The sequence below is a fragment of the Cololabis saira genome, unplaced genomic scaffold (genome assembly GCF_033807715.1).
Source record: "Cololabis saira isolate AMF1-May2022 unplaced genomic scaffold, fColSai1.1 scf106, whole genome shotgun sequence".
Lineage (NCBI taxonomy): Eukaryota > Metazoa > Chordata > Actinopteri > Beloniformes > Belonidae > Cololabis > Cololabis saira.
Window position 1 is genome coordinate 46,837 of NW_026906270.1, and position 15,664 is coordinate 62,500.

At 46.0% G+C, this 15,664-nt stretch overlaps 48 non-coding genes across 48 annotated transcripts; all 48 read right to left on the reverse strand.

The window, feature by feature from the left end:
* Positions 1-127: 127 nt before the first annotated feature.
* On the reverse strand, positions 128-246 carry LOC133438448 (5S ribosomal RNA). The gene has a single exon (XR_009781605.1). It is a non-coding gene; the product is annotated as a 5S ribosomal RNA (ribosomal RNA).
* A 199-nt stretch (positions 247-445) lies between these two features.
* On the reverse strand, positions 446-564 carry LOC133438414 (5S ribosomal RNA). Its single transcript, XR_009781573.1, has one exon. It is a non-coding gene; the product is annotated as a 5S ribosomal RNA (ribosomal RNA).
* Positions 565-763: 199 nt separating this feature from the next.
* On the reverse strand, positions 764-882 carry LOC133438425 (5S ribosomal RNA). The gene has a single exon (XR_009781584.1). It is a non-coding gene; the product is annotated as a 5S ribosomal RNA (ribosomal RNA).
* A 217-nt stretch (positions 883-1,099) lies between these two features.
* On the reverse strand, positions 1,100-1,218 carry LOC133438406 (5S ribosomal RNA). The gene has a single exon (XR_009781566.1). It is a non-coding gene; the product is annotated as a 5S ribosomal RNA (ribosomal RNA).
* Positions 1,219-1,417: 199 nt separating this feature from the next.
* LOC133438437 (5S ribosomal RNA) lies at positions 1,418-1,536 on the reverse strand. Its single transcript, XR_009781595.1, has one exon. It is a non-coding gene; the product is annotated as a 5S ribosomal RNA (ribosomal RNA).
* Positions 1,537-1,753: 217 nt separating this feature from the next.
* Positions 1,754-1,872, reverse strand: LOC133438407 (5S ribosomal RNA). The gene has a single exon (XR_009781567.1). It is a non-coding gene; the product is annotated as a 5S ribosomal RNA (ribosomal RNA).
* A 216-nt stretch (positions 1,873-2,088) lies between these two features.
* LOC133438543 (5S ribosomal RNA) lies at positions 2,089-2,207 on the reverse strand. The gene has a single exon (XR_009781688.1). It is a non-coding gene; the product is annotated as a 5S ribosomal RNA (ribosomal RNA).
* Positions 2,208-2,424: 217 nt separating this feature from the next.
* LOC133438408 (5S ribosomal RNA) lies at positions 2,425-2,543 on the reverse strand. The gene has a single exon (XR_009781568.1). It is a non-coding gene; the product is annotated as a 5S ribosomal RNA (ribosomal RNA).
* A 216-nt stretch (positions 2,544-2,759) lies between these two features.
* Positions 2,760-2,878, reverse strand: LOC133438544 (5S ribosomal RNA). Its single transcript, XR_009781689.1, has one exon. It is a non-coding gene; the product is annotated as a 5S ribosomal RNA (ribosomal RNA).
* Positions 2,879-3,077: 199 nt separating this feature from the next.
* Positions 3,078-3,196, reverse strand: LOC133438529 (5S ribosomal RNA). The gene has a single exon (XR_009781674.1). It is a non-coding gene; the product is annotated as a 5S ribosomal RNA (ribosomal RNA).
* Positions 3,197-3,413: 217 nt separating this feature from the next.
* LOC133438450 (5S ribosomal RNA) lies at positions 3,414-3,532 on the reverse strand. Its single transcript, XR_009781607.1, has one exon. It is a non-coding gene; the product is annotated as a 5S ribosomal RNA (ribosomal RNA).
* A 199-nt stretch (positions 3,533-3,731) lies between these two features.
* LOC133438449 (5S ribosomal RNA) lies at positions 3,732-3,850 on the reverse strand. The gene has a single exon (XR_009781606.1). It is a non-coding gene; the product is annotated as a 5S ribosomal RNA (ribosomal RNA).
* Positions 3,851-4,049: 199 nt separating this feature from the next.
* LOC133438460 (5S ribosomal RNA) lies at positions 4,050-4,168 on the reverse strand. Its single transcript, XR_009781617.1, has one exon. It is a non-coding gene; the product is annotated as a 5S ribosomal RNA (ribosomal RNA).
* Positions 4,169-4,385: 217 nt separating this feature from the next.
* Positions 4,386-4,504, reverse strand: LOC133438409 (5S ribosomal RNA). The gene has a single exon (XR_009781569.1). It is a non-coding gene; the product is annotated as a 5S ribosomal RNA (ribosomal RNA).
* A 216-nt stretch (positions 4,505-4,720) lies between these two features.
* On the reverse strand, positions 4,721-4,839 carry LOC133438545 (5S ribosomal RNA). The gene has a single exon (XR_009781690.1). It is a non-coding gene; the product is annotated as a 5S ribosomal RNA (ribosomal RNA).
* Positions 4,840-5,038: 199 nt separating this feature from the next.
* LOC133438466 (5S ribosomal RNA) lies at positions 5,039-5,157 on the reverse strand. The gene has a single exon (XR_009781622.1). It is a non-coding gene; the product is annotated as a 5S ribosomal RNA (ribosomal RNA).
* Positions 5,158-5,356: 199 nt separating this feature from the next.
* On the reverse strand, positions 5,357-5,475 carry LOC133438472 (5S ribosomal RNA). The gene has a single exon (XR_009781628.1). It is a non-coding gene; the product is annotated as a 5S ribosomal RNA (ribosomal RNA).
* Positions 5,476-5,674: 199 nt separating this feature from the next.
* On the reverse strand, positions 5,675-5,793 carry LOC133438444 (5S ribosomal RNA). Its single transcript, XR_009781601.1, has one exon. It is a non-coding gene; the product is annotated as a 5S ribosomal RNA (ribosomal RNA).
* Positions 5,794-5,992: 199 nt separating this feature from the next.
* LOC133438483 (5S ribosomal RNA) lies at positions 5,993-6,111 on the reverse strand. Its single transcript, XR_009781639.1, has one exon. It is a non-coding gene; the product is annotated as a 5S ribosomal RNA (ribosomal RNA).
* A 217-nt stretch (positions 6,112-6,328) lies between these two features.
* LOC133438433 (5S ribosomal RNA) lies at positions 6,329-6,447 on the reverse strand. The gene has a single exon (XR_009781591.1). It is a non-coding gene; the product is annotated as a 5S ribosomal RNA (ribosomal RNA).
* Positions 6,448-6,646: 199 nt separating this feature from the next.
* On the reverse strand, positions 6,647-6,765 carry LOC133438467 (5S ribosomal RNA). Its single transcript, XR_009781623.1, has one exon. It is a non-coding gene; the product is annotated as a 5S ribosomal RNA (ribosomal RNA).
* Positions 6,766-6,964: 199 nt separating this feature from the next.
* On the reverse strand, positions 6,965-7,083 carry LOC133438494 (5S ribosomal RNA). The gene has a single exon (XR_009781650.1). It is a non-coding gene; the product is annotated as a 5S ribosomal RNA (ribosomal RNA).
* A 199-nt stretch (positions 7,084-7,282) lies between these two features.
* On the reverse strand, positions 7,283-7,401 carry LOC133438464 (5S ribosomal RNA). Its single transcript, XR_009781621.1, has one exon. It is a non-coding gene; the product is annotated as a 5S ribosomal RNA (ribosomal RNA).
* A 199-nt stretch (positions 7,402-7,600) lies between these two features.
* LOC133438410 (5S ribosomal RNA) lies at positions 7,601-7,719 on the reverse strand. The gene has a single exon (XR_009781570.1). It is a non-coding gene; the product is annotated as a 5S ribosomal RNA (ribosomal RNA).
* Positions 7,720-7,935: 216 nt separating this feature from the next.
* On the reverse strand, positions 7,936-8,054 carry LOC133438546 (5S ribosomal RNA). Its single transcript, XR_009781691.1, has one exon. It is a non-coding gene; the product is annotated as a 5S ribosomal RNA (ribosomal RNA).
* A 199-nt stretch (positions 8,055-8,253) lies between these two features.
* Positions 8,254-8,372, reverse strand: LOC133438485 (5S ribosomal RNA). Its single transcript, XR_009781641.1, has one exon. It is a non-coding gene; the product is annotated as a 5S ribosomal RNA (ribosomal RNA).
* A 199-nt stretch (positions 8,373-8,571) lies between these two features.
* Positions 8,572-8,690, reverse strand: LOC133438507 (5S ribosomal RNA). Its single transcript, XR_009781655.1, has one exon. It is a non-coding gene; the product is annotated as a 5S ribosomal RNA (ribosomal RNA).
* A 199-nt stretch (positions 8,691-8,889) lies between these two features.
* LOC133438445 (5S ribosomal RNA) lies at positions 8,890-9,008 on the reverse strand. Its single transcript, XR_009781602.1, has one exon. It is a non-coding gene; the product is annotated as a 5S ribosomal RNA (ribosomal RNA).
* A 199-nt stretch (positions 9,009-9,207) lies between these two features.
* On the reverse strand, positions 9,208-9,326 carry LOC133438533 (5S ribosomal RNA). Its single transcript, XR_009781678.1, has one exon. It is a non-coding gene; the product is annotated as a 5S ribosomal RNA (ribosomal RNA).
* Positions 9,327-9,543: 217 nt separating this feature from the next.
* Positions 9,544-9,662, reverse strand: LOC133438434 (5S ribosomal RNA). The gene has a single exon (XR_009781592.1). It is a non-coding gene; the product is annotated as a 5S ribosomal RNA (ribosomal RNA).
* Positions 9,663-9,861: 199 nt separating this feature from the next.
* LOC133438468 (5S ribosomal RNA) lies at positions 9,862-9,980 on the reverse strand. The gene has a single exon (XR_009781624.1). It is a non-coding gene; the product is annotated as a 5S ribosomal RNA (ribosomal RNA).
* A 199-nt stretch (positions 9,981-10,179) lies between these two features.
* On the reverse strand, positions 10,180-10,298 carry LOC133438511 (5S ribosomal RNA). The gene has a single exon (XR_009781656.1). It is a non-coding gene; the product is annotated as a 5S ribosomal RNA (ribosomal RNA).
* A 199-nt stretch (positions 10,299-10,497) lies between these two features.
* On the reverse strand, positions 10,498-10,616 carry LOC133438446 (5S ribosomal RNA). The gene has a single exon (XR_009781603.1). It is a non-coding gene; the product is annotated as a 5S ribosomal RNA (ribosomal RNA).
* A 199-nt stretch (positions 10,617-10,815) lies between these two features.
* LOC133438512 (5S ribosomal RNA) lies at positions 10,816-10,934 on the reverse strand. The gene has a single exon (XR_009781657.1). It is a non-coding gene; the product is annotated as a 5S ribosomal RNA (ribosomal RNA).
* A 217-nt stretch (positions 10,935-11,151) lies between these two features.
* Positions 11,152-11,270, reverse strand: LOC133438435 (5S ribosomal RNA). Its single transcript, XR_009781593.1, has one exon. It is a non-coding gene; the product is annotated as a 5S ribosomal RNA (ribosomal RNA).
* A 199-nt stretch (positions 11,271-11,469) lies between these two features.
* Positions 11,470-11,588, reverse strand: LOC133438469 (5S ribosomal RNA). The gene has a single exon (XR_009781625.1). It is a non-coding gene; the product is annotated as a 5S ribosomal RNA (ribosomal RNA).
* A 199-nt stretch (positions 11,589-11,787) lies between these two features.
* LOC133438513 (5S ribosomal RNA) lies at positions 11,788-11,906 on the reverse strand. Its single transcript, XR_009781658.1, has one exon. It is a non-coding gene; the product is annotated as a 5S ribosomal RNA (ribosomal RNA).
* Positions 11,907-12,105: 199 nt separating this feature from the next.
* LOC133438447 (5S ribosomal RNA) lies at positions 12,106-12,224 on the reverse strand. Its single transcript, XR_009781604.1, has one exon. It is a non-coding gene; the product is annotated as a 5S ribosomal RNA (ribosomal RNA).
* Positions 12,225-12,423: 199 nt separating this feature from the next.
* Positions 12,424-12,542, reverse strand: LOC133438514 (5S ribosomal RNA). The gene has a single exon (XR_009781659.1). It is a non-coding gene; the product is annotated as a 5S ribosomal RNA (ribosomal RNA).
* Positions 12,543-12,759: 217 nt separating this feature from the next.
* LOC133438436 (5S ribosomal RNA) lies at positions 12,760-12,878 on the reverse strand. The gene has a single exon (XR_009781594.1). It is a non-coding gene; the product is annotated as a 5S ribosomal RNA (ribosomal RNA).
* Positions 12,879-13,077: 199 nt separating this feature from the next.
* On the reverse strand, positions 13,078-13,196 carry LOC133438470 (5S ribosomal RNA). Its single transcript, XR_009781626.1, has one exon. It is a non-coding gene; the product is annotated as a 5S ribosomal RNA (ribosomal RNA).
* Positions 13,197-13,395: 199 nt separating this feature from the next.
* Positions 13,396-13,514, reverse strand: LOC133438400 (5S ribosomal RNA). The gene has a single exon (XR_009781560.1). It is a non-coding gene; the product is annotated as a 5S ribosomal RNA (ribosomal RNA).
* Positions 13,515-13,713: 199 nt separating this feature from the next.
* LOC133438515 (5S ribosomal RNA) lies at positions 13,714-13,832 on the reverse strand. Its single transcript, XR_009781660.1, has one exon. It is a non-coding gene; the product is annotated as a 5S ribosomal RNA (ribosomal RNA).
* A 217-nt stretch (positions 13,833-14,049) lies between these two features.
* Positions 14,050-14,168, reverse strand: LOC133438442 (5S ribosomal RNA). Its single transcript, XR_009781599.1, has one exon. It is a non-coding gene; the product is annotated as a 5S ribosomal RNA (ribosomal RNA).
* A 217-nt stretch (positions 14,169-14,385) lies between these two features.
* LOC133438443 (5S ribosomal RNA) lies at positions 14,386-14,504 on the reverse strand. The gene has a single exon (XR_009781600.1). It is a non-coding gene; the product is annotated as a 5S ribosomal RNA (ribosomal RNA).
* Positions 14,505-14,703: 199 nt separating this feature from the next.
* LOC133438421 (5S ribosomal RNA) lies at positions 14,704-14,822 on the reverse strand. The gene has a single exon (XR_009781580.1). It is a non-coding gene; the product is annotated as a 5S ribosomal RNA (ribosomal RNA).
* Positions 14,823-15,039: 217 nt separating this feature from the next.
* Positions 15,040-15,158, reverse strand: LOC133438461 (5S ribosomal RNA). Its single transcript, XR_009781618.1, has one exon. It is a non-coding gene; the product is annotated as a 5S ribosomal RNA (ribosomal RNA).
* A 216-nt stretch (positions 15,159-15,374) lies between these two features.
* Positions 15,375-15,493, reverse strand: LOC133438548 (5S ribosomal RNA). Its single transcript, XR_009781692.1, has one exon. It is a non-coding gene; the product is annotated as a 5S ribosomal RNA (ribosomal RNA).
* Positions 15,494-15,664: the final 171 nt, after the last annotated feature.

The following is a 15,664-nucleotide window of genomic DNA, read 5'->3' on the forward strand; positions in this document are numbered from 1 at the left end:
GCGCTTATTTGTTGGAGTTAAAGTGCCTTAACCATGTGAAAAACACTTTTGGACGTGAGCTGTCGCTGTTACCACGTTGAAATATGTGTGGGTAGATTAAGCGAGAGCGCTCTCTGCTGGTTGAAAATGCTTACAGCACCTGGTATTCCCAGGCGGTCTCCCACCCAAGTACTAACCAGGCCCGACCCTGCTTAGCTTCCGAGATCAGACGAGATCGGGCTCATCCAGGCTGGTATGGCCGTAAGCAGAAGCTGCAGCTTGAAATACCTCTTATATGGAGTTGAAGATAAGTCATAGAATATAAGTCATTGATTTGTTGGTTTTATTTGTTGGAGTTAAAGTGCCTTAACCATGTGCAAAACACTTTAGGACGTGAGCTGTCGCTGTTACCACGTTGAAATATGTGTGGGTAGATTAAGCGAGAGCGTTCTCTGCTGGTTGAAAAAGCTTACAGCACCTGGTATTCCCAGGCGGTCTCCCATCCAAGTACTAACCAGGCCCGACCCTGCTTAGCTTCCGAGATCAGACGAGATCGGGCGCATCCAGGCTGGTATGGCCGTAAGCAGAAGCTGCAGCTTGAAATACCTCTGATATGGAGTTGAAGATAAGTCATAGAATATAAGTCATTGATTTGTTGGTTTTATTTGTTGGAGTTAAAGTGCCTTAACCATGTGCAAAACACTTTAGGACGTGAGCTGTCGCTGTTACCACGTTGAAATATGTGTGGGTAGATTAAGCGAGAGCGTTCTCTGCTGGTTGAAAAAGCTTACAGCACCTGGTATTCCCAGGCGGTCTCCCATCCAAGTACTAACCAGGCCCGACCCTGCTTAGCTTCCGAGATCAGACGAGATCGGGCGCATCCAGGCTGGTATGGCCGTAAGCTGAAGCTGCAGATTGAAATACCTCTTATATGGAGTTGAAGATAAGTCATATAATATAAGTCATTGATTTGTTGGTGATAATAATTTAGAAGCGCTTATTTGTTGGAGTTAAAGTGCCTTAACCATGTGCAAAACACTTTAGGACGTGAGCTGTCGCCCTTACCACGTTGAAATATGTGTGGGTAGATTAAGCGAGACCGCTCTCTGCTGGTTGAAAAAGCTTACAGCACCTGGTATTCCCAGGCGGTCTCCCATCCAAGTACTAACCAGGCCCGACCCTGCTTAGCTTCCAAGATCAGACGAGATCGGGCGCATCCAGGCTGGTATGGCCGTAAGCAGAAGCTGCAGCTTGAAATACCTCTGATATGGAGTTGAAGATAAGTCATAGAATATAAGTCATTGTTTTGTTGGTTTTATTTGTTGGAGTTAAAGTGCCTTAACCATGTGCAAAACACTTTAGGACGTGAGCTGTTGCTGTTACCACGTTGAAATATGTGTGGGTAGATTAAGCGAGAGCGTTCTCTGCTGGTTGAAAAAGCTTACAGCACCTGGTATTCCCAGGCGGTCTCCCATCCAAGTACTAACCAGGCCCGACCCTGCTTAGCTTCCGAGATCAGACGAGATCGGGCGCATCCAGGCTGGTATGGCCGTAAGCTGAAGCTGCAGATTGAAATACCTCTTATATGGAGTTGAAGATAAGTCATATAATATAAGTCATTGATTTGTTGGTGATAATAATTTAGAAGCGCTTATTTGTTGGAGTTAAAGTGCCTTAACCATGTGCAAAACACTTTAGGACGTGAGCTGTCGCCCTTACCACGTTGAAATATGTGTGGGTAGATTAAGCGAGACCGCTCTCTGCTGGTTGAAAAAGCTTACAGCACCTGGTATTCCCAGGCGGTCTCCCATCCAAGTACTAACCAGGCCCGACCCTGCTTAGCTTCCAAGATCAGACGAGATCGGGCGCATCCAGGCTGGTATGGCCGTAAGCTGAAGCTGCAGCTTGAAATACCTCTTATATGGAGTTGAAGATAAGTCATACAAAAAAGTCATTGATTTGTTGGTGATAATAATTTAGAAGCGCATATTTGTTGGAGTTAAAGTGCCTTAACCATGTGCAAAACACTTTAGGACGTGAGCTGTCGCTGTTACCACGTTGAAATATGTGTGGGTAGATTAAGCGAGAGCGCTCTCTGCTGGTTGAAAAAGCTTACAGCACCTGGTATTCCCAGGCGGTCTCCCATCCAAGTACTAACCAGGCCCGACCCTGCTTAGCTACCGAGATCAGACGAGATCGGGCGCATCCAGGCTGGTATGGCCGTAAGCTGAAGCTGCAGATTGAAATACCTCTTATATGGAGTTGAAGATAAGTCATATAATATAAGTCATTGATTTGTTGGTGATAATAATTTAGAAGCGCTTATTTGTTGGAGTTAAAGTGCCTTAACCATGTGCAAAACACTTTAGGACGTGAGCTGTCGCCCTTACCACGTTGAAATATGTGTGGGTAGATTAAGGGAGACCGCTCTCTGCTGGTTGAAAAAGCTTACAGCACCTGGTATTCCCAGGCGGTCTCCCATCCAAGTACTAACCAGGCCCGACCCTGCTTAGCTTCCAAGATCAGACGAGATCGGGCGCATCCAGGCTGGTATGGCCGTAAGCTGAAGCTGCAGCTTGAAATACCTCTTATATGGAGTTGAAGATAAGTCATACAAAAAAGTCATTGATTTGTTGGTGATAATAATTTAGAAGCGCATATTTGTTGGAGTTAAAGTGCCTTAACCATGTGCAAAACACTTTAGGACGTGAGCTGTCGCTGTTACCACGTTGAAATATGTGTGGGTAGATTAAGCGAGAGCGCTCTCTGCTGGTTGAAAAAGCTTACAGCACCTGGTATTCCCAGGCGGTCTCCCATCCAAGTACTAACCAGGCCCGACCCTGCTTAGCTACCGAGATCAGACGAGATCGGGCGCATCCAGGCTGGTATGGCCGTAAGCAGAAGCTGCAGCTTGAAATACCTCTTATATGGAGTTGAAGATAAGTCATAGAATATAAGTCATTGATTTGTTGGTTTTATTTGTTGGAGTTAAAGTGCCTTAACCATGTGCAAAACACTTCAGGACGTGAGCTGTCACTGTTACCACGTTGAAATATGTGTAGGTAGATTAAGCGAGAGCGCTCTCTGCTGGTTGAAAATGCTTACAGCACCTGGTATTCCCAGGCGGTCTCCCATCCAAGTACTAACCAGGCCCGACCCTGCTTAGCTTCCGAGATCAGACGAGATCGGGCGCATCCAGGCTGGTATGGCCGTAAGCAGAAGCTGCTGCTTGAAATACCTCTTATATGGAGTTGAAGATAAGTCATATAATATAAGTCATTGATTTGTTGGTGATAATAATTTAGAAGCGCTTATTTGTTGGAGTTAAAGTGCCTTAACCATGTGAAAAACACTTTTGGACGTGAGCTGTCGCTGTTACCACGTTGAAATATGTGTGGGTAGATTAAGCGAGAGCGCTCTCTGCTGGTTGAAAATGCTTACAGCACCTGGTATTCCCAGGCGGTCTCCCACCCAAGTACTAACCAGGCCCGACCCTGCTTAGCTTCCGAGATCAGACGAGATCGGGCTCATCCAGGCTGGTATGGCCGTAAGCAGAAGCTGCAGCTTGAAATACCTCTTATATGGAGTTGAAGATAAGTCATAGAATATAAGTCATTGATTTGTTGGTTTTATTTGTTGGAGTTAAAGTGCCTTAACCATGTGCAAAACACTTTAGGACGTGAGCTGTCGCTGTTACCACGTTGAAATATGTGTGGGTAGATTAAGCGAGAGCGTTCTCTGCTGGTTGAAAAAGCTTACAGCACCTGGTATTCCCAGGCGGTCTCCCATCCAAGTACTAACCAGGCCCGACCCTGCTTAGCTTCCGAGATCAGACGAGATCGGGCGCATCCAGGCTGGTATGGCCGTAAGCAGAAGCTGCAGCTTGAAATACCTCTGATATGGAGTTGAAGATAAGTCATAGAATATAAGTCATTGATTTGTTGGTTTTATTTGTTGGAGTTAAAGTGCCTTAACCATGTGCAAAACACTTTAGGACGTGAGCTGTCGCTGTTACCACGTTGAAATATGTGTGGGTAGATTAAGCGAGAGCGTTCTCTGCTGGTTGAAAAAGCTTACAGCACCTGGTATTCCCAGGCGGTCTCCCATCCAAGTACTAACCAGGCCCGACCCTGCTTAGCTTCCGAGATCAGACGAGATCGGGCGCATCCAGGCTGGTATGGCCGTAAGCTGAAGCTGCAGATTGAAATACCTCTTATATGGAGTTGAAGATAAGTCATATAATATAAGTCATTGATTTGTTGGTGATAATAATTTAGAAGCGCTTATTTGTTGGAGTTAAAGTGCCTTAACCATGTGCAAAACACTTTAGGACGTGAGCTGTCGCCCTTACCACGTTGAAATATGTGTGGGTAGATTAAGCGAGACCGCTCTCTGCTGGTTGAAAAAGCTTACAGCACCTGGTATTCCCAGGCGGTCTCCCATCCAAGTACTAACCAGGCCCGACCCTGCTTAGCTTCCAAGATCAGACGAGATCGGGCGCATCCAGGCTGGTATGGCCGTAAGCTGAAGCTGCAGCTTGAAATACCTCTTATATGGAGTTGAAGATAAGTCATACAAAAAAGTCATTGATTTGTTGGTGATAATAATTTAGAAGCGCATATTTGTTGGAGTTAAAGTGCCTTAACCATGTGCAAAACACTTTAGGACGTGAGCTGTCGCTGTTACCACGTTGAAATATGTGTGGGTAGATTAAGCGAGAGCGCTCTCTGCTGGTTGAAAAAGCTTACAGCACCTGGTATTCCCAGGCGGTCTCCCATCCAAGTACTAACCAGGCCCGACCCTGCTTAGCTACCGAGATCAGACGAGATCGGGCGCATCCAGGCTGGTATGGCCGTAAGCAGAAGCTGCAGCTTGAAATACCTCTTATATGGAGTTGAAAATAAGTCATAGAATATAAGTCATTGATTTGTTGGTTTTATTTGTTGGAGTTAAAGTGCCTTAACCATGTGCAAAACACTTCAGGACGTGAGCTGTCACTGTTACCACGTTGAAATATGTGTGGGCAGATTAAGCGAGAGCGCTCTCTGCTGGTTGAAAAAGCTTACAGCACCTGGTATTCCCAGGCGGTCTACCATCCAAGTACTAACCAGGCCCGACCCTGCTTAGCTTCAGAGATCAGACGAGATCGGGCGCATCCAGGCTGGTATGGCCGTAAGCAGAAGCTGCAGCTTGAAATACCTCTGATATGGAGTTGAAGATAAGTCATAGAATATAAGTCATTGATTTGTTGGTTTTATTTGTTGGAGTTAAAGTGCCTTAACCATGTGCAAAACACTTTAGGACCTGAGCTGTCGCTCTTACCACGTTGAAATATGTGTGGGTAGATTAAGCGAGAGCGCTCTCTGCTGGTTGAAAAAGCTTACAGCACCTGGTATTCCCAGGCGGTCTCCCATCCAAGTACTAACCAGGCCCGACCCTGCTTAGCTTCCGAGATCAGACGAGATCGGGCGCATCCAGGCTGGTATGGCCGTAAGCTGAAGCTGCAGCTTGAAATACCTCTTATATGGAGTTGAAGATAAGTCATAGAATATGAGTCATTGATTTGTTGGTTTTATTTGTTGGAGTTAAAGTGCCTTAACCATGTGCAAAACACTTCAGGACGTGAGCTGTCGCTGTTACCACGTTGAAATATGTGTGGGTAGATTAAGCGAGAGCGCTCTCTGCTGGTTGAAAAAGCTTACAGCACCTGGTATTCCCAGACGGTCTCCCATCCAAGTACTAACCAGGCCCGACCCTGCTTAGCTTCCGATATCAGACGAGATCGGGCGCATCCAGGCTGGTATGGCCGTAAGCAGAAGCTGCAGCTTGAAATACCTCTTATATGGAGTTGAAGATAAGTCATAGAATATAAGTTATTGATTTGTTGGTTTTATTTGTTGGAGTTAAAGTGCCTTAACCATGTGCAAAACACTTTAGGACGTGAGCTGTCGCTCTTACCACGTTGAAATATGTGTGGGTAGATTAAGCGAGAGCGCTCTCTGCTGGTTGAAAAAGCTTACAGCACCTGGTATTCCCAGGCGGTCTCCCATCCAAGTACTAACCAGGCCCGACCCTGCTTAGCTTCCGAGATCAGACGAGATCGGGCGCATCCAGGCTGGTATGGCCGTAAGCTGAAGCTGCAGCTTGAAATACCTCTTATATGGAGTTGAAGATAAGTCATATAATATAAGTCATTGATTTGTTGGTGATAATAATTTAGAAGCGCTTATTTGTTGGAGTTAAAGTGCCTTAACCATGTGAAAAACACTTTTGGACGTGAGCTGTCGCTGTTACCACGTTGAAATATGTGTGGGTAGATTAAGCGAGAGCGCTCTCTGCTGGTTGAAAATGCTTACAGCACCTGGTATTCCCAGGCGGTCTCCCATCCAAGTACTAACCAGGCCCGACCCTGCTTAGCTTCCGAGATCAGACGAGATCGGGCTCATCCAGGCTGGTATGGCCGTAAGCAGAAGCTGCAGCTTGAAATACCTCTTATATGGAGTTGAAGATAAGTCATAGAATATAAGTCATTGATTTGTTGGTTTTATTTGTTGGAGTTAAAGTGCCTTAACCATGTGCAAAACACTTCAGGACGTGAGCTGTCACTGTTACCACGTTGAAATATGTGTGGGCAGATTAAGCGAGAGCGCTCTCTGCTGGTTGAAAAAGCTTACAGCACCTGGTATTCCCAGGCGGTCTACCATCCAAGTACTAACCAGGCCCGACCCTGCTTAGCTTCAGAGATCAGACGAGATCGGGCGCATCCAGGCTGGTATGGCCGTAAGCAGAAGCTGCAGCTTGAAATACCTCTGATATGGAGTTGAAGATAAGTCATAGAATATAAGTCATTGATTTGTTGGTTTTATTTGTTGGAGTTAAAGTGCCTTAACCATGTGCAAAACACTTTAGGACCTGAGCTGTCGCTCTTACCACGTTGAAATATGTGTGGGTAGATTAAGCGAGAGCGCTCTCTGCTGGTTGAAAAAGCTTACAGCACCTGGTATTCCCAGGCGGTCTCCCATCCAAGTACTAACCAGGCCCGACCCTGCTTAGCTTCCGAGATCAGACGAGATCGGGCGCATCCAGGCTGGTATGGCCGTAAGCTGAAGCTGCAGCTTGAAATACCTCTTATATGGAGTTGAAGATAAGTCATAGAATATGAGTCATTGATTTGTTGGTTTTATTTGTTGGAGTTAAAGTGCCTTAACCATGTGCAAAACACTTCAGGACGTGAGCTGTCGCTGTTACCACGTTGAAATATGTGTGGGTAGATTAAGCGAGAGCGCTCTCTGCTGGTTGAAAAAGCTTACAGCACCTGGTATTCCCAGACGGTCTCCCATCCAAGTACTAACCAGGCCCGACCCTGCTTAGCTTCCGATATCAGACGAGATCGGGCGCACCCAGGCTGGTATGGCCGTAAGCAGAAGCTGCAGCTTGAAATACCTCTTATATGGAGTTGAAGATAAGTCATAGAATATAAGTCATTGATTTGTTGGTTTTATTTGTTGGAGTTAAAGTGCCTTAACCATGTGCAAAACACTTTAGGACGTGAGCTGTCGCCCTTACCACGTTGAAATATGTGTGGGTAGATTAAGCGAGACCGCTCTCTGCTGGTTGAAAAAGCTTACAGCACCTGGTATTCCCAGGCGGTCTCCCATCCAAGTACTAACCAGGCCCGACCCTGCTTAGCTTCCAAGATCAGACGAGATCGGGCGCATCCAGGCTGGTATGGCCGTAAGCTGAAGCTGCAGCTTGAAATACCTCTTATATGGAGTTGAAGATAAGTCATACAAAAAAGTCATTGATTTGTTGGTGATAATAATTTAGAAGCGCATATTTGTTGGAGTTAAAGTGCCTTAACCATGTGCAAAACACTTTAGGACGTGAGCTGTCGCTGTTACCACGTTGAAATATGTGTGGGTAGATTAAGCGAGAGCGCTCTCTGCTGGTTGAAAAAGCTTACAGCACCTGGTATTCCCAGGCGGTCTCCCATCCAAGTACTAACCAGGCCCGACCCTGCTTAGCTACCGAGATCAGACGAGATCGGGCGCATCCAGGCTGGTATGGCCGTAAGCAGAAGCTGCAGCTTGAAATACCTCTTATATGGAGTTGAAAATAAGTCATAGAATATAAGTCATTGATTTGTTGGTTTTATTTGTTGGAGTTAAAGTGCCTTAACCATGTGCAAAACACTTCAGGACGTGAGCTGTCACTGTTACCACGTTGAAATATGTGTGGGCAGATTAAGCGAGAGCGCTCTCTGCTGGTTGAAAAAGCTTACAGCACCTGGTATTCCCAGGCGGTCTACCATCCAAGTACTAACCAAGCCCGACCCTGCTTAGCTTCAGAGATCAGACGAGATCGGGCGCATCCAGGCTGGTATGGCCGTAAGCAGAAGCTGCAGCTTGAAATACCTCTTATATGGAGTTGAAGATAAGTCATAGAATATAAGTCATTGATTTGTTGGTTTTATTTGTTGGAGTTAAAGTGCCTTAACCATGTGCAAAACACTTTAGGACCTGAGCTGTCGCTCTTACCACGTTGAAATATGTGTGGGTAGATTAAGCGAGAGCGCTCTCTGCTGGTTGAAAAAGCTTACAGCACCTGGTATTCCCAGGCGGTCTCCCATCCAAGTACTAACCAGGCCCGACCCTGCTTAGCTTCCGAGATCAGACGAGATCGGGCGCATCCAGGCTGGTATGGCCGTAAGCTGAAGCTGCAGCTTGAAATACCTCTTATATGGAGTTGAAGATAAGTCATAGAATATGAGTCATTGATTTGTTGGTTTTATTTGTTGGAGTTAAAGTGCCTTAACCATGTGCAAAACACTTCAGGACGTGAGCTGTCGCTGTTACCACGTTGAAATATGTGTGGGTAGATTAAGCGAGAGCGCTCTCTGCTGGTTGAAAAAGCTTACAGCACCTGGTATTCCCAGACGGTCTCCCATCCAAGTACTAACCAGGCCCGACCCTGCTTAGCTTCCGATATCAGACGAGATCGGGCGCATCCAGGCTGGTATGGCCGTAAGCAGAAGCTGCAGCTTGAAATACCTCTTATATGGAGTTGAAGATAAGTCATAGAATATAAGTTATTGATTTGTTGGTTTTATTTGTTGGAGTTAAAGTGCCTTAACCATGTGCAAAACACTTTAGGACGTGAGCTGTCGCTCTTACCACGTTGAAATATGTGTGGGTAGATTAAGCGAGAGCGCTCTCTGCTGGTTGAAAAAGCTTACAGCACCTGGTATTCCCAGGCGGTCTCCCATCCAAGTACTAACCAGGCCCCACCCTGCTTAGCTTCCGAGATCAGACGAGATCGGGCGCATCCAGGCTGGTATGGCCGTAAGCTGAAGCTGCAGCTTGAAATACCTCTTATATGGAGTTGAAGATAAGTCATATAATATAAGTCATTGATTTGTTGGTGATAATAATTTAGAAGCGCTTATTTGTTGGAGTTAAAGTGCCTTAACCATGTGAAAAACACTTTTGGACGTGAGCTGTCGCTGTTACCACGTTGAAATATGTGTGGGTAGATTAAGCGAGAGCGCTCTCTGCTGGTTGAAAATGCTTACAGCACCTGGTATTCCCAGGCGGTCTCCCATCCAAGTACTAACCAGGCCCGACCCTGCTTAGCTTCCGAGATCAGACGAGATCGGGCTCATCCAGGCTGGTATGGCCGTAAGCAGAAGCTGCAGCTTGAAATACCTCTTATATGGAGTTGAAGATAAGTCATAGAATATAAGTCATTGATTTGTTGGTTTTATTTGTTGGAGTTAAAGTGCCTTAACCATGTGCAAAACACTTCAGGACGTGAGCTGTCACTGTTACCACGTTGAAATATGTGTGGGCAGATTAAGCGAGAGCGCTCTCTGCTGGTTGAAAAAGCTTACAGCACCTGGTATTCCCAGGCGGTCTACCATCCAAGTACTAACCAGGCCCGACCCTGCTTAGCTTCAGAGATCAGACGAGATCGGGCGCATCCAGGCTGGTATGGCCGTAAGCAGAAGCTGCAGCTTGAAATACCTCTGATATGGAGTTGAAGATAAGTCATAGAATATAAGTCATTGATTTGTTGGTTTTATTTGTTGGAGTTAAAGTGCCTTAACCATGTGCAAAACACTTTAGGACCTGAGCTGTCGCTCTTACCACGTTGAAATATGTGTGGGTAGATTAAGCGAGAGCGCTCTCTGCTGGTTGAAAAAGCTTACAGCACCTGGTATTCCCAGGCGGTCTCCCATCCAAGTACTAACCAGGCCCGACCCTGCTTAGCTTCCGAGATCAGACGAGATCGGGCGCATCCAGGCTGGTATGGCCGTAAGCTGAAGCTGCAGCTTGAAATACCTCTTATATGGAGTTGAAGATAAGTCATAGAATATGAGTCATTGATTTGTTGGTTTTATTTGTTGGAGTTAAAGTGCCTTAACCATGTGCAAAACACTTCAGGACGTGAGCTGTCGCTGTTACCACGTTGAAATATGTGTGGGTAGATTAAGCGAGAGCGCTCTCTGCTGGTTGAAAAAGCTTACAGCACCTGGTATTCCCAGACGGTCTCCCATCCAAGTACTAACCAGGCCCGACCCTGCTTAGCTTCCGATATCAGACGAGATCGGGCGCATCCAGGCTGGTATGGCCGTAAGCAGAAGCTGCAGCTTGAAATACCTCTTATATGGAGTTGAAGATAAGTCATAGAATATAAGTTATTGATTTGTTGGTTTTATTTGTTGGAGTTAAAGTGCCTTAACCATGTGCAAAACACTTTAGGACGTGAGCTGTCGCTCTTACCACGTTGAAATATGTGTGGGTAGATTAAGCGAGAGCGCTCTCTGCTGGTTGAAAAAGCTTACAGCACCTGGTATTCCCAGGCGGTCTCCCATCCAAGTACTAACCAGGCCCGACCCTGCTTAGCTTCCGAGATCAGACGAGATCGGGCGCATCCAGGCTGGTATGGCCGTAAGCTGAAGCTGCAGCTTGAAATACCTCTTATATGGAGTTGAAAATAAGTCATATAATATAAGTCATTGATTTGTTGGTGATAATAATTTAGAAGCGCTTATTTGTTGGAGTTAAAGTGCCTTAACCATGTGAAAAACACTTTTGGACGTGAGCTGTCGCTGTTACCACGTTGAAATATGTGTGGGTAGATTAAGCGAGAGCGCTCTCTGCTGGTTGAAAATGCTTACAGCACCTGGTATTCCCAGGCGGTCTCCCATCCAAGTACTAACCAGGCCCGACCCTGCTTAGCTTCCGAGATCAGACGAGATCGGGCTCATCCAGGCTGGTATGGCCGTAAGCAGAAGCTGCAGCTTGAAATACCTCTTATATGGAGTTGAAGATAAGTCATAGAATATAAGTCATTGATTTGTTGGTTTTATTTGTTGGAGTTAAAGTGCCTTAACCATGTGCAAAACACTTCAGGACGTGAGCTGTCACTGTTACCACGTTGAAATATGTGTGGGCAGATTAAGCGAGAGCGCTCTCTGCTGGTTGAAAAAGCTTACAGCACCTGGTATTCCCAGGCGGTCTACCATCCAAGTACTAACCAGGCCCGACCCTGCTTAGCTTCAGAGATCAGACGAGATCGGGCGCATCCAGGCTGGTATGGCCGTAAGCAGAAGCTGCAGCTTGAAATACCTCTGATATGGAGTTGAAGATAAGTCATAGAATATAAGTCATTGATTTGTTGGTTTTATTTGTTGGAGTTAAAGTGCCTTAACCATGTGCAAAACACTTTAGGACCTGAGCTGTCGCTCTTACCACGTTGAAATATGTGTGGGTAGATTAAGCGAGAGCGCTCTCTGCTGGTTGAAAAAGCTTACAGCACCTGGTATTCCCAGGCGGTCTCCCATCCAAGTACTAACCAGGCCCGACCCTGCTTAGCTTCCGAGATCAGACGAGATCGGGCGCATCCAGGCTGGTATGGCCGTAAGCTGAAGCTGCAGCTTGAAATACCTCTTATATGGAGTTGAAGATAAGTCATAGAATATGAGTCATTGATTTGTTGGTTTTATTTGTTGGAGTTAAAGTGCCTTAACCATGTGCAAAACACTTCAGGACGTGAGCTGTCGCTGTTACCACGTTGAAATATGTGTGGGTAGATTAAGCGAGAGCGCTCTCTGCTGGTTGAAAAAGCTTACAGCACCTGGTATTCCCAGACGGTCTCCCATCCAAGTACTAACCAGGCCCGACCCTGCTTAGCTTCCGATATCAGACGAGATCGGGCGCATCCAGGCTGGTATGGCCGTAAGCAGAAGCTGCAGCTTGAAATACCTCTTATATGGAGTTGAAGATAAGTCATAGAATATAAGTTATTGATTTGTTGGTTTTATTTGTTGGAGTTAAAGTGCCTTAACCATGTGCAAAACACTTTAGGACGTGAGCTGTCGCTCTTACCACGTTGAAATATGTGTGGGTAGATTAAGCGAGAGCGCTCTCTGCTGGTTGAAAAAGCTTACAGCACCTGGTATTCCCAGGCGGTCTCCCATCCAAGTACTAACCAGGCCCGACCCTGCTTAGCTTCCGAGATCAGACGAGATCGGGCGCATCCAGGCTGGTATGGCCGTAAGCTGAAGCTGCAGCTTGAAATACCTCTTATATGGAGTTGAAGATAAGTCATATAATATAAGTCATTGATTTGTTGGTGATAATAATTTAGAAGCGCTTATTTGTTGGAGTTAAAGTGCCTTAACCATGTGAAAAACACTTTTGGACGTGAGCTGTCGCTGTTACCACGTTGAAATATGTGTGGGTAGATTAAGCGAGAGCGCTCTCTGCTGGTTGAAAATGCTTACAGCACCTGGTATTCCCAGGCGGTCTCCCATCCAAGTACTAACCAGGCCCGACCCTGCTTAGCTTCCGAGATCAGACGAGATCGGGCTCATCCAGGCTGGTATGGCCGTAAGCAGAAGCTGCAGCTTGAAATACCTCTTATATGGAGTTGAAGATAAGTCATAGAATATAAGTCATTGATTTGTTGGTTTTATTTGTTGGAGTTAAAGTGCCTTAACCATGTGCAAAACACTTTAGGACGTGAGCTGTCGCTGTTACCACATTGAAATATGTGTGGGCAGATTAAGCGAGAGCGCTCTCTGCTGGTTGAAAAAGCTTACAGCACCTGGTATTCCCAGGCGGTCTACCATCCAAGTACTAACCAGGCCCGACCCTGCTTAGCTTCAGAGATCAGACGAGATCGGGCGCATCCAGGCTGGTATGGCCGTAAGCAGAAGCTGCAGCTTGAAATACCTCTGATATGGAGTTGAAGATAAGTCATAGAATATAAGTCATTGATTTGTTGGTTTTATTTGTTGGAGTTAAAGTGCCTTAACCATGTGCAAAACACTTCAGGACGTGAGCTGTCGCTGTTACCACGTTGAAATATGTGTGGGTAGATTAAGCGAGAGCGTTCTCTGCTGGTTGAAAAAGCTTACAGCACCTGGTATTCCCAGGCGGTCTCCCATCCAAGTACTAACCAGGCCCGACCCTGCTTAGCTTCCGAGATCAGACGAGATCGGGCGCATCCAGGCTGGTACGGCCGTAAGCAGAAGGTGCAGCTTGAAATACCTCTTATATGGAGTTGAAGATAAGTCATAGAATATAAGTCATTGATTTGTTGGTTTTATTTGTTGGAGTTAAAGTGCCTTAACCATGTGCAAAACACTTTAGGACGTGAGCTGTCGCTGTTACCACGTTGAAATATGTGTGGGTAGATTAAGCGAGAGCGTTCTCTGCTGGTTGAAAAAGCTTACAGCACCTGGTATTCCCAGGCGGTCTCCCATCCAAGTACTAACCAGGCCCGACCCTGCTTAGCTTCCGAGATCAGACGAGATCGGGCGCATCCAGGCTGGTATGGCCGTAAGCTGAAGCTGCAGATTGAAATACCTCTTATATGGAGTTGAAGATAAGTCATAGAATATAAGTCATTGATTTGTTGGTGATAATAATTTAGAAGCGCTTATTTGTTGGAGTTAAAGTGCCTTAACCATGTGCAAAACACTTTAGGACGTGAGCTGTCGCCCTTACCACGTTGAAATATGTGTGGGTAGATTAAGCGAGACCGCTCTCTGCTGGTTGAAAAAGCTTACAGCACCTGGTATTTCCAGGCGGTCTCCCATCCAAGTACTAACCAGGCCCAACCCTGCTTGGCTTCCGAGATCAGACGAGATCGGGCGCATCCAGGCTGGTATGGCCGTAAGCAGAAGCTGCAGCTTGAAATACCTCTTATATGGAGTTGAAGATAAGTCATAGAATATAAGTCATTGATTTGTTGGTGATAATAATTTAGAAGCGCTTATTTGTTGGAGTTAAAGTGCCTTAACCATGTGCAAAACACTTTAGGACGTGAGCTGTCGCCCTTACCACGTTGAAATATGTGTGGGTAGATTAAGCGAGACCGCTCTCTGCTGGTTGAAAAAGCTTACAGCACCTGGTATTTCCAGGCGGTCTCCCATCCAAGTACTAACCAGGCCCAACCCTGCTTGGCTTCCGAGATCAGACGAGATCGGGCGCATCCAGGCTGGTATGGCCGTAAGCAGAAGCTGCAGCTTGAAATACCTCTGATATGGAGTTGAAGATAAGTCATAGAATATAAGTCATTGATTTCTTGGTTTTATTTGTTGGAGTTAAAGTGCCTTAACCATGTGCAAAACACTTTAGGACGTGAGCTGTCGCTGTTACCACGTTGAAATATGTGTGGGTAGATTAAGCGAGAGCGTTCTCTGCTGGTTGAAAAAGCTTACAGCACCTGGTATTCCCAGGCGGTCTCCCATCCAAGTACTAACCAGGCCCGACCCTGCTTAGCTTCTGAGATCAGACGAGATCGGGCGCATCCAGGCTGGTATGGCCGTAAGCTGAAGCTGCAGATTGAAATACCTCTTATATGGAGTTGAAGATAAGTCATATAATATAAGTCATTGATTTGTTGGTGATAATAATTTAGAAGCGCTTATTTGTTGGAGTTAAAGTGCCTTAACCATGTGCAAAACACTTTAGGACGTGAGCTGTCGCCCTTACCACGTTGAAATATGTGTGGGTAGATTAAGCGAGACCGCTCTCTGCTGGTTGAAAAAGCTTACAGCACCTGGTATTCCCAGGCGGTCTCCCATCCAAGTACTAACCAGGCCCGACCGTGCTTAGCTTCCAAGATCAGACGAGATCGGGCGCATCCAGGCTGGTATGGCCGTAAGCTGAAGCTGCAGCTTGAAATACCTCTTATATGGAGTTGAAGATAAGTCATACAAAAAAGTCATTGATTTGTTGGTGATAATAATTTAGAATCGCATATTTGTTGGAGTTAAAGTGCCTTAACCATGTGCAAAACACTTTAGGACGTGAGCTGTCGCTGTTACCACGTTGAAATATGTGTGGGTAGATTAAGCGAGAGCGCTCTCTGCTGGTTGAAAAAGCTTACAGCACCTGGTATTCCCAGGCGGTCTCCCATCCAAGTACTAACCAGGCCCGACCCTGCTTAGCTACCGAGATCAGACGAGATCGGGCGCATCCAGGCTGGTATGGCCGTAAGCAGAAGCTGCAGCTTGAAATACCTCTTATATGGAGTTGAAGATAAGTCATAGAATATAAGTCATTGATTTGTTGGTTTTATTTGTTGGAGTTAAAGTGCCTTAACCATGTGCAAAACACTTCAGGACGTGAGCTGTCACTGTTACCACGTTGAAATATGTGTGGGTAGATTA